Genomic DNA, 9728 nt, shown 5'->3' on the forward strand with positions numbered 1-9728 from the left:
AGTGGCCTCATCCAGCAGCCACAGGCCCTGATGTGGTGTAAGTGGCCCCAGCCGGTCACTCAGGCCCTGGTGTGGTGTAGGTGGCATCAGCTAGCAGCACAAGACATTGGAAAACAGCCAAAAGCAATGTCGTTAATGTGCCCTCATTAATGGGCAGCTGCTTTTGGTCTTTTAATACACCCCTTCTCTGGATCAAAAGCGGTTCAATGACATGAAAATGAAAGGCTTATAGCACCAGGTATTCCCAGGCAGTCTCCCATCCAAGTACTAACCAAGCCCAGCCCTGCTTAGCTTCCGAGATTAGACGAGGTCGGGCGTGCTCAGGGTGGTATGGCCGTAAGCTGCTGGCCCCAGCACAATGTCTCAATTTATGGATTCAACTGATTAGGTGGCAAGTACCTGAAGTTACGAAGACAATCCTTTAACCATACCTGCATGTTTGCATAATACCCTAACCCAAAGGCTCAGTTTAGCATTTATCTAACAGCACAGGCCCTGGATTGTTGAAGATGGCCTCAGGAACCAGCACAGGGCCTGGTGTGGTGTAAGTGGCCTCAGCCAGAGCCACAGGCCCTGGTATAGTGTAAGTGGCCTCAACCAGTGCCACAGGCCCTGGTGGGGTGTAAGTGGCCTGAGCAAGAGCCACAGACCCTGGTGTGGTGTAATTGGCCTCAATAGCAACTAATGCCCTGGTGTGGTGTAGGTGGCCTCAGCCAGCAGCCACAGGCCCTGGTGTGGTGTAAGTGGCCTCAGCCAGTGCCACAGGCCCCGGTGTTGTATAAGGGGCCTCAATAGCAACTAATGCCCTGGTGTGGTGTAGGTGGCCTCAGCCAGCAGCCACAGGCCCTGATGTGGTGTAAGTGGCCTCAATAGCAACTAATGCCCTGGTGTGGTGTAAGTGGCCTCAGCCAGCAGCCACAGGCACTGGTGTGGTGTAAGTGGCCTCAGCCAGCAGCCACAGGCCCTGGTGTGGTGTAAGTGGCCTCAGCCAGCAGCCACAGGCCCTGGTGTGGTGTAAGTGGCCTGAGCCAGCAGCCACAGGCCCTGGTGTGGTGTATGTGGCCTCAGCCAGAAGCCACAGGCACTGGTGTGGTGTAAGTGCCCTCAGCCAGCAGCCACAGGCCCTGGTGTGGTGTAAGTGACCTCAGCCAGCAGCCACAGGCCCTGGTGTGGTGTAAGTGGCCTCAGCCAGCAGCCACAGGCCCTGGTGTGGTGTAAGTGGCCTCAGCCAGTGCCACAGGCCCTGGTGTGGTGTAAGTGGCCTGAGCAAGAGTCACAGACCCTGGTGTGGTGTAATTGGCCTCAATAGCAACTAATGCCCTGGTGTGGTGTAGGTGGCCTCAGCCAGCAGCCACAGGCCCTGGTGTGGTGTAAGTGGCCTCAGCCAGTGCCACAGGCCCTGGTGTGGTGTAAGTGGCCTGAGCAAGAGCCACAGGCCCTGGTGTGGTGTAAGTGGCCTCAGCCAGCAGCCACAGGCCCTGGTGTGGTGTAAGTGGCCTGAGCAAGAGCCACAGGCCCTGGTGTGGTGTAAGTGGCCTCAGCCAGAAGCCACAGGCACTGGTGTGGTGTAAGTGCCCTCAGCCAGCAGCCACAGGCCCTGGTGTGGTGTAAGTGACCTCAGCCAGCAGCCACAGGCCCTGGTGTGGTGTAAGTGGCCTCAGCCAGCAGCCACAGGCCCTGGTGTGGTGTAAGTGGCCTCAGCCAGTGCCACAGGCCCTGGTGTGGTGTAAGTGGCCTGAGCAAGAGTCACAGACCCTGGTGTGGTGTAATTGGCCTCAATAGCAACTAATGCCCTGGTGTGGTGTAGGTGGCCTCAGCCTGCAGCCACAGGCCCTGATGTGGTGTAAGTGGCCCCTGCCGGTCACTCAGGCCCTGGTGTGGTGTAGGTGGCATCAGCTAGCAGCACAAGACATTGGAAAAGAGCCAAAATCAATGTCGTTAATGTGCCCTCATTAATGGGCAGCTGCTTTTGGTCTTTTAATACACCCCTTCTCTGGATCAAAAGCGGTTCAATGACATGAAAATGAAAGGCTTACAGCACCAGGTATTCCCAGGTAGTCTCCCATCCAAGTACTAACCAAGCCCAGCCCTGTTTAGCTTCCGAGATCAGACGAGGTCGGGCATGCTCAGGGTGGTATGGCCGTAAGCTGCTGGCCCCAGCACAATGTCTCAATTTATGGATTCAACTGATTAGGTGGCAAGTACCTGGAGTTACGAAGACAATCCTTTAACCATACCTGCATGTTTGCATAATACCCTAACCCAAAGGCTCAGTTTAGCATTTATCTAACAGCACAGGCCCTGGATTGTTGAAGATGGCCTCAGGAACCAGCACAGGGCCTGGTGTGTTGTACATGGCCACAGCTAGCAGCACAGGGCCTGGTTTGGTGAAGATGGCCTCGGCCAGAAGCGCAGGGCCTGGTGTGATGTGAGTGGCCTGAGCAAGAGCCACAGGCCCTGGTGTGGTGTAAGTGGCCTCAGCCAGAAGCCACAGGCACTGGTGTGGTGTAAGTGGCCTCAGCCAGCAGCCACAGGACCTGGTGTGGTGTAAGTGGCCTCAGCCAGCAGCCACAGGCCCTGGTGTGGTGTAAGTGGCCTCAGCCAGCAGCCACAGGCCCTGGTGTGGTGTAAGTGGCCTCAGCCAGCAGCCACAGGCCCTGGTGTGGTGTAAGTGGCCTCAGCCAGAGCCACAGGCCCTGGTGTAGTGTAAGTGGCCTCAGCCAGTGCCACAGGCCCTGGTGTGGTGTAAGTGGCCTGAGCAAGAGCCACAGACCCTGGTGTGGTGTAATTGGCCTCAATAGCAACTAATGCCCTGTTGTGGTGTATGTGGCCTCAGCCAGCAGCCACAGGCCCTGGTGTAGTGTAAGTGGCCTCAGCCAGTGCCACAGGCCCTGGTGTGGTGTAAGTGGCCTGAGCAAGAGCCACAGACCCTGGTGTGGTGTAATTGGCCTCAATAGCAACTAATGCCCTGTTGTGGTGTAAGTGGCCTCAGCCAGTGCCACAGGCCCTGGTGTGGTGTAAGGGGCCTCAATAGCAACAAATGCCCTGGTGTGGTGTAAGTGGCCTCAGCCAGCAGCCACAGGCACTGGTGTGGTGTAAGTGGCCTCAGCCAGCAGCCACAGGCCCTGGTGTGGTGTAAGTGGCCTCAGCCAGCAGCCACAGGCCCTGGTGTGGTGTAAGTGGCCTGAGCCAGCAGCCACAGGCCCTGGTGTGGTGTAAGTGGCCTCAGCCAGAAGCCACAGGCACTGGTGTGGTGTAAGTGCCCTCAGCCAGCAGCCACAGGCCCTGGTGTGGTGTAAGTGACCTCAGCCAGCAGCCACAGGCCCTGGTGTGGTGTAAGTGGCCTCAGCCAGCAGCCACAGGCCCTGGTGTGGTGTAAGTGGCCTCAGCCAGTGCCACAGGCCCTGGTGTGGTGTAAGTGGCCTGAGCAAGAGTCACAGACCCTGGTGTGGTGTAATTGGCCTCAATAGCAACTAATGCCCTGGTGTGGTGTAGGTGGCCTCAGCCAGCAGCCACAGGCCCTGGTGTGGTGTAAGTGGCCTCAGCCAGTGCCACAGGCCCTGGTGTGGTGTAAGTGGCCTGAGCAAGAGCCACAGGCCCTGGTGTGGTGTAAGTGGCCTCAGCCAGCAGCCACAGGCCTTGGTGTGGTGTAAGTGGCCTGAGCAAGAGCCACAGGCCCTGGTGTGGTGTAAGTGGCCTCAGCCAGAAGCCACAGGCACTGGTGTGGTGTAAGTGCCCTCAGCCAGCAGCCACAGGCCCTGGTGTGGTGTAAGTGACCTCAGCCAGCAGCCACAGGCCCTGGTGTGGTGTAAGTGGCCTCAGCCAGCAGCCACAGGCCCTGGTGTGGTGTAAGTGGCCTCAGCCAGTGCCACAGGCCCTGGTGTGGTGTAAGTGGCCTGAGCAAGAGTCACAGACCCTGGTGTGGTGTAATTGGCCTCAATAGCAACTAATGCCCTGGTGTGGTGTAGGTGGCCTCAGCCAGCAGCCACAGGCCCTGGTGTGGTGTAAGTGGCCTCAGCCAGTGCCACAGGCCCTGGTGTGGTGTAAGTGGCCTGAGCAAGAGCCACAGACCCTGGTGTGGTGTAATTGGCCTCAATAGCAACTAATGCCCTGGTGTGGTGTAAGTGGCCTCAGCCAGCAGCCACAGGCCCTGGTGTGGTGTAAGTGGCCTCAGCCAGCAGCCACAGGCCCTGGTGTGGTGTAAGTGGCCTCAGCCAGCAGCCACAGGCCCTGGTGTGGTGTAAGTGGCCTCAGCCAGAGCCACAGGCCCTGGTGTGGTGTAAGTGGCCTCAGCCAGTGCCACAGGCCCTGGTGTGGTGTAAGTGGCCTGAGCAAGAGCCAAAGACCCTGGTGTGGTGTAATTGGCCTCAATAGCAACTTATGCCCTGGTGTGGTGTAAGTGGCCTCAGCCAGCAGCCACAGGCCCTGGTGTGGTGTAAGTGGCCTCAATAGCAACTAATGCCCTGGTGTGGTGTAAGTGGCCTCAGCCAGCAGCCACAGGCCCTGGTGTGGTGTAAGTGGCCTCAGCCAGCAGCCACAGGCCCTGGTGTGGTGTAAGTGGCCTGAGCAAGAGCCACAGGCCCTGGTGTGGTGTAAGTGGCCTCAGCCAGAAGCCACAGGCACTGGTGTGGTGTAAGGGGCCTCAATAGCAACTAATGCCCTGGTGTGGTGTAAGTGACCTCAGCCAGCAGCCACAGGCCCTGGTGTGGTGTAAGTGGCCTCAGCCAGCAGCCACAGGCCCTGGTGTGGTGTAAGTGGCCTCAGCCAGTGCCACAGACCCTGGTGTGGTGTAATTGGCCTCAATAGCAACTAATGCCCTGGTGTGGTGTAAGTGGCCTCAGCCAGCAGCCACAGGCCCTGGTGTGGTGTAAGTGGCCTCAGCCAGCAGCCACAGGCCCTGATGTGGTGTAAGTGGCCCCAGCCGGTCACTCAGGCCCTGGTGTGGTGTAGGTGGCATCAGCTAGCAGCACAAGACATTGGAAAACAGCCAAAAGCAATGTCGTTAATGTGCCCTCATTAATGGGCAGCTGCTTTTGGTCTTTTAATACACCCCTTCTCTGGATCAAAAGCGGTTCAATGACATGAAAATGAAAGGCTTACAGCACCAGGTATTCCCAGGTAGTCTCCCATCCAAGTACTAACCAAGCCCAGCCCTGCTTAGCTTCCGAGATCAGACGAGGTCGGGCGTGCTCAGGGTGGTATGGCCGTAAGCTGCTGGCCCCAGCACAATGTCTCAATTTATGGATTCAACTGATTAGGTGGCAAGTACCTGAAGTTACGAAGACAATCCTTTAACCATACCTGCATGTTTGCATAATACCCTAACCCAAAGGCTCAGTTTAGCATTTATCTAACAGCACAGGCCCTGGATTGTTGAAGATGGCCTCAGGAACCAGCACAGGGCCTGGTGTGTTGTACATGGCCACAGCTAGCAGCACAGGGCCTGGTGTGATGTGAGTGGCCTCGGCCAGAAGCCACAGGCACTGGTGTGGTGTAAGTGGCCTCAGCCAGCAGCCACAGGCCCTGGTGTGGTGTAAGTGGCCTCAGCCAGCAGCCACAGGCCCTGGTGTGGTGTAAGTGGCCTCAGCCAGCAGCCACAGGCCCTGGTGTGGTGTAAGTGGCCTCAGCCAGAGCCACAGGTCCTGGTGTGGTGTAAGTGGCCTCAGCCAGTGCCACAGGCCCTGGTGTGGTGTAAGTGGCCTCAGCCAGAAGCCACAGACCCTGGTGTGGTGTAAGTGGCCTCAGCCAGCAGCCACAGGCCCTGGTGTGGTGTAATTGGCCTCAGCCAGAGCCACAGGTCCTGGTGTGGTGTAAGTGGCCTCAGCCAGTGCCACAGGCCCTGGTGTGGTGTAAGTGGCCTGAGCAAGAGCCACAGACCCTGGTGTGGTGTAATTGGCCTCAATAGCAACTAATGCCCTGGTGTGGTGTAGGTGGCCTCAGCCAGCAGCCACAGGCCCTGGTGTGGTGTAAGTGGCCTCAATAGCAACTAATGCCCTGGTGTGGTGTAAGTGGCCTCAGCCAGCAGCCACAGGCCCTGGTGTGGTGTAAGTGGCCTCAGCCAGAGCCACAGGTCCTGGTGTGGTGTAAGTGGCCTCAGCCAGAGCCACAGGTCCTGGTGTGGTGTAAGTGGCCTCAGCCAGTGCCACAGGCCCTGGTGTGGTGTAAGTGGCCTCAGCCAGCAGCCACAGGCCCTGGTGTGGTGTAAGTGGCCTCAGCCAGCAGCCACAGGCCCTGGTGTGGTGTAAGTGGCCTCAGCCAGCAGCCACAGGCCCTGGTGTGGTGTAAGTGGCCTCAGCCAGCAGCCACAGGCCCTGGTGTGGTGTAAGTGGCCTCAGCCAGAGCCACAGGTCCTGGTGTGGTGTAAGTGGCCTCAGCCAGTGCCACAGGCCCTGGTGTGGTGTAAGTGGCCTGAGCAAGAGCCACAGACCCTGTTGTGGTGTAATTGGCCTCAATAGCAACTAATGCCCTGGTGTGGTGTAGGTGGCCTCAGCCAGCAGCCACAGGCCCTGGTGTGGTGTCAGTGGCCTCAATAGCAACTAATGCCCTGGTGTGGTGTAAGTGGCCTCAGCCAGCAGCCACAGGCCCTGGTGTGGTGTAAGTGGCTTGAGCAAGAGCCACAGACCCTGGTGTGGTGTAATTGGCCTCAATAGCAACTAAGGCCCTGGTGTGGTGTAGGTGGCCTCAGCCAGCAGCCACAGGCCCTGGTGTGGTGTAAGTGGCCTCAGCCAGCAGCCACAGGCCCTGGTGTGGTGTAAGTGGCCTCAGCCAGCAGCCACAGGCCCTGATGTGGTGTAAGTGGCCCCAGCCGGTCACTCAGGCCCTGGTGTGGTGTAGGTGGCATCAGCTAGCAGCACAAGACATTGGAAAACAGCCAAAAGCAATGTCGTTAATGTGCCCTCATTAATGGGCAGCTGCTTTTGGTCTTTTAATACACCCCTTCTCTGGATCAAAAGCGGTTCAGTGACATGAAAATGAAATGCTTACAGCACCAGGTATTCCCAGGCGGTCTCCCATCCAAGTACTAACCAAGCCCAGCCCTGCTTATCTTCCGAGATCAGACGAGGTCGGGCGTGCTCAGGGTGGTATGGCCGTAAGCTGCTGGCCCCAGCACAATGTCTCAATTTATGGATTCAACTGATTAGGTGGCAAGTACCTGAAGTTACGAAGACAATCCTTTAACCATACCTGCATTTTTGCATAATACCCTAACCCAAAGGCTCAGTTTAGCATTTATCTAACAGCACAGGCCCTGGATTGTTGAAGATGGCCTCAGGAACCAGCACAGGGCCTGGTGTGTTGTACATGGCCACAGCAAGCAGCACAGGGCCAGGTTTGGTGAAGATGGCCTCGGCCAGAAGCACAGGGTCTGGTGTGATATGACTGGCCTGAGCAAGAGCCACAGGCCCTGGTGTGGTGTAAGTGGCCTCAGCCAGAAGCCACAGGCACTGGTGTGGTGTAAGTGGCCTCAGCCAGCAGCCACAGGCCCTGGTGTGGTGTAAGTGGCCTCAGCCAGCAGCCACAGGCCCTGGTGTGGTGTAAGTGGCCTCAGCCAGCAGCCACAGGCCCTGGTGTGGTGTAAGTGGCCTCAGCCAGCAGCCACAGGCCCTGGTGTGGTGTAAGTGGCCTCAGCCAGCAGCCACAGGCCCTGGTGTGGTGTAAGTGGCCTCAGCCAGAGCCACAGGCCCTGGTATAGTGTAGGTGGCCTCAACCAGTGCCACAGGCCCTGGTGGGGTGTAAGTGGCCTGAGCAAGAGCCACAGACCCTGGTGTGGTGTAATTGGCCTCAATAGCAACTAATGCCCTGGTGTGGTGTAGGTGGCCTCAGCCAGCAGCCACAGGCCCTGGTGTGGTGTAAGTGGCCTCAGCCAGTGCCACAGGCCCTGGTGTGGTGTAAGGGGCCTCAATAGCAACTAATGCCCTGGTGTGGTGTAGGTGGCCTCAGCCAGCAGCCACAGGCCCTGGTGTGGTGTAGGTGGCCTCAGCCAGCAGCCACAGGCCCTGATGTGGTGTAAGTGGCCTCAATAGCAACTAATGCCCTGGTGTGGTGTAAGTGGCCTCAGCCAGCAGCCACAGGCCCTGGTGTGGTGTAAGTGCCCTCAGCCAGCAGCCACAGGCCCTGGTGTGGTGTAAGTGGCCTCAGCCAGCAGCCACAGGCCCTGATGTGGTGTAAGTGGCCTCAGCCGGTCACTCAGGCCCTGGTGTGGTGTAGGTGGCATCAGCTAGCAGCACAAGACATTGGAAAACAGCCAAAAGCAATGTCGTTAATGTGCCCTCATTAATGGGCAGCTGCTTTTGGTCTTTTAATACACCCCTTCTCTGGATCAAAAGCGGTTCAATGACATGAAAATGAAAGGCTTATAGCACCAGGTATTCCCAGGCAGTCTCCCATCCAAGTACTAACCAAGCCCAGCCCTGCTTAGCTTCCGAGATTAGACGAGGTCGGGCGTGCTCAGGGTGGTATGGCCGTAAGCTGCTGGCCCCAGCACAATGTCTCAATTTATGGATTCAAGTGATTAGGTGGCAAGTACCTGAAGTTACGAAGACAATCCTTTAACCATACCTGCATGTTTGCATAATACCCTAACCCAAAGGCTCAGTTTAGCATTTATCTAACAGCACAGGCCCTGGATTGTTGAAGATGGCCTCAGGAACCAGCACAGGGCCTGGTGTGTTGTACATGGCCACAGCAAGAAGCACAGGGCCTGGTTTGGTGAAGATGGCCTCGGCGAGAAGCGCAGGGCCTGGTGTGATGTGACTGGCCTGAGCAAGAGCCACAGGCCCTGGTGTGGTGTAAGTGGCCTCAGCCAGAAGCCACAGGCACTGGTGTGGTGTAAGTGGCCTCAGCCAGCAGCCACAGGCCCTGGTGTGGTGTAAGTGGCCTCAGCCAGCAGCCACAGGCCCTGGTGTGGTGTAAGTGGCCTCAGCCAGCAGCCACAGGCCCTGGTGTGGTGTAAGTGGCCTCAGCCAGCAGCCACAGGCCCTGGTGTGGTGTAAGTGGCCTCAGCCAGCAGCCACAGGCCCTGGTGTGGTGTAAGTGGCCTCAGCCAGAGCCACAGGCCCTGGTATAGTGTAAGTGGCCTCAACCAGTGCCACAGGCCCTGGTGGGGTGTAAGTGGCCTGAGCAAGAGCCACAGACCCTGGTGTGGTGTAATTGGCCTCAATAGCAACTAATGCCCTGGTGTGGTGTAGGTGGCCTCAGCCAGCAGCCACAGGCCCTGGTGTGGTGTAAGTGGCCTCAGCCAGTGCCACAGGCCCCGGTGTTGTATAAGGGGCCTCAATAGCAACTAATGCCCTGGTGTGGTGTAAGTGGCCTCAGCCAGTGCCAAAGGCCCTGATGTGGTGTAAGTGGCCTCAATAGCAACTAATGCCCTGGTGTGGTGTAAGTGGCCTCAGCCAGCAGCCACAGGCACTGGTGTGGTGTAAGTGGCCTCAGCCAGCAGCCACAGGCCCTGGTGTGGTGTAAGTGGCCTCAGCCAGCAGCCACAGGCCCTGGTGTGGTGTAAGTGGCCTGAGCCAGCAGCCACAGGCCCTGGTGTGGTGTATGTGGCCTCAGCCAGAAGCCACAGGCACTGGTGTGGTGTAAGTGCCCTCAGCCAGCAGCCACAGGCCCTGGTGTGGTGTAAGTGACCTCAGCCAGCAGCCACAGGCCCTGGTGTGGTGTAAGTGGCCTCAGCCAGCAGCCACAGGCCCTGGTGTGGTGTAAGTGGCCTCAGCCAGTGCCACAGGCCC

General features: G+C 58.1%; 3 non-coding genes and 2 pseudogenes across 3 annotated transcripts; all 5 read right to left on the reverse strand.

Moving 5' to 3' along the window:
• Positions 1 to 223: 223 nt before the first annotated feature.
• Positions 224 to 342, reverse strand: LOC145427319 (5S ribosomal RNA; annotated as a pseudogene).
• A 1687-nt stretch (positions 343 to 2029) lies between these two features.
• On the reverse strand, positions 2030 to 2148 carry LOC145426898 (5S ribosomal RNA). The gene has a single exon (XR_013907619.1). It is a non-coding gene; the product is annotated as a 5S ribosomal RNA (ribosomal RNA).
• A 2945-nt stretch (positions 2149 to 5093) lies between these two features.
• On the reverse strand, positions 5094 to 5212 carry LOC145427834 (5S ribosomal RNA). Its single transcript, XR_013908376.1, has one exon. It is a non-coding gene; the product is annotated as a 5S ribosomal RNA (ribosomal RNA).
• Positions 5213 to 6977: 1765 nt separating this feature from the next.
• On the reverse strand, positions 6978 to 7096 carry LOC145426844 (5S ribosomal RNA). Its single transcript, XR_013907564.1, has one exon. It is a non-coding gene; the product is annotated as a 5S ribosomal RNA (ribosomal RNA).
• Positions 7097 to 8351: 1255 nt separating this feature from the next.
• LOC145427320 (5S ribosomal RNA) lies at positions 8352 to 8470 on the reverse strand (annotated as a pseudogene).
• Positions 8471 to 9728: the final 1258 nt, after the last annotated feature.

The sequence above is a fragment of the Astatotilapia calliptera genome, chromosome 3 (genome assembly GCF_964374335.1).
Source record: "Astatotilapia calliptera chromosome 3, fAstCal68.1, whole genome shotgun sequence".
Taxonomy (NCBI): domain Eukaryota; kingdom Metazoa; phylum Chordata; class Actinopteri; order Cichliformes; family Cichlidae; genus Astatotilapia; species Astatotilapia calliptera.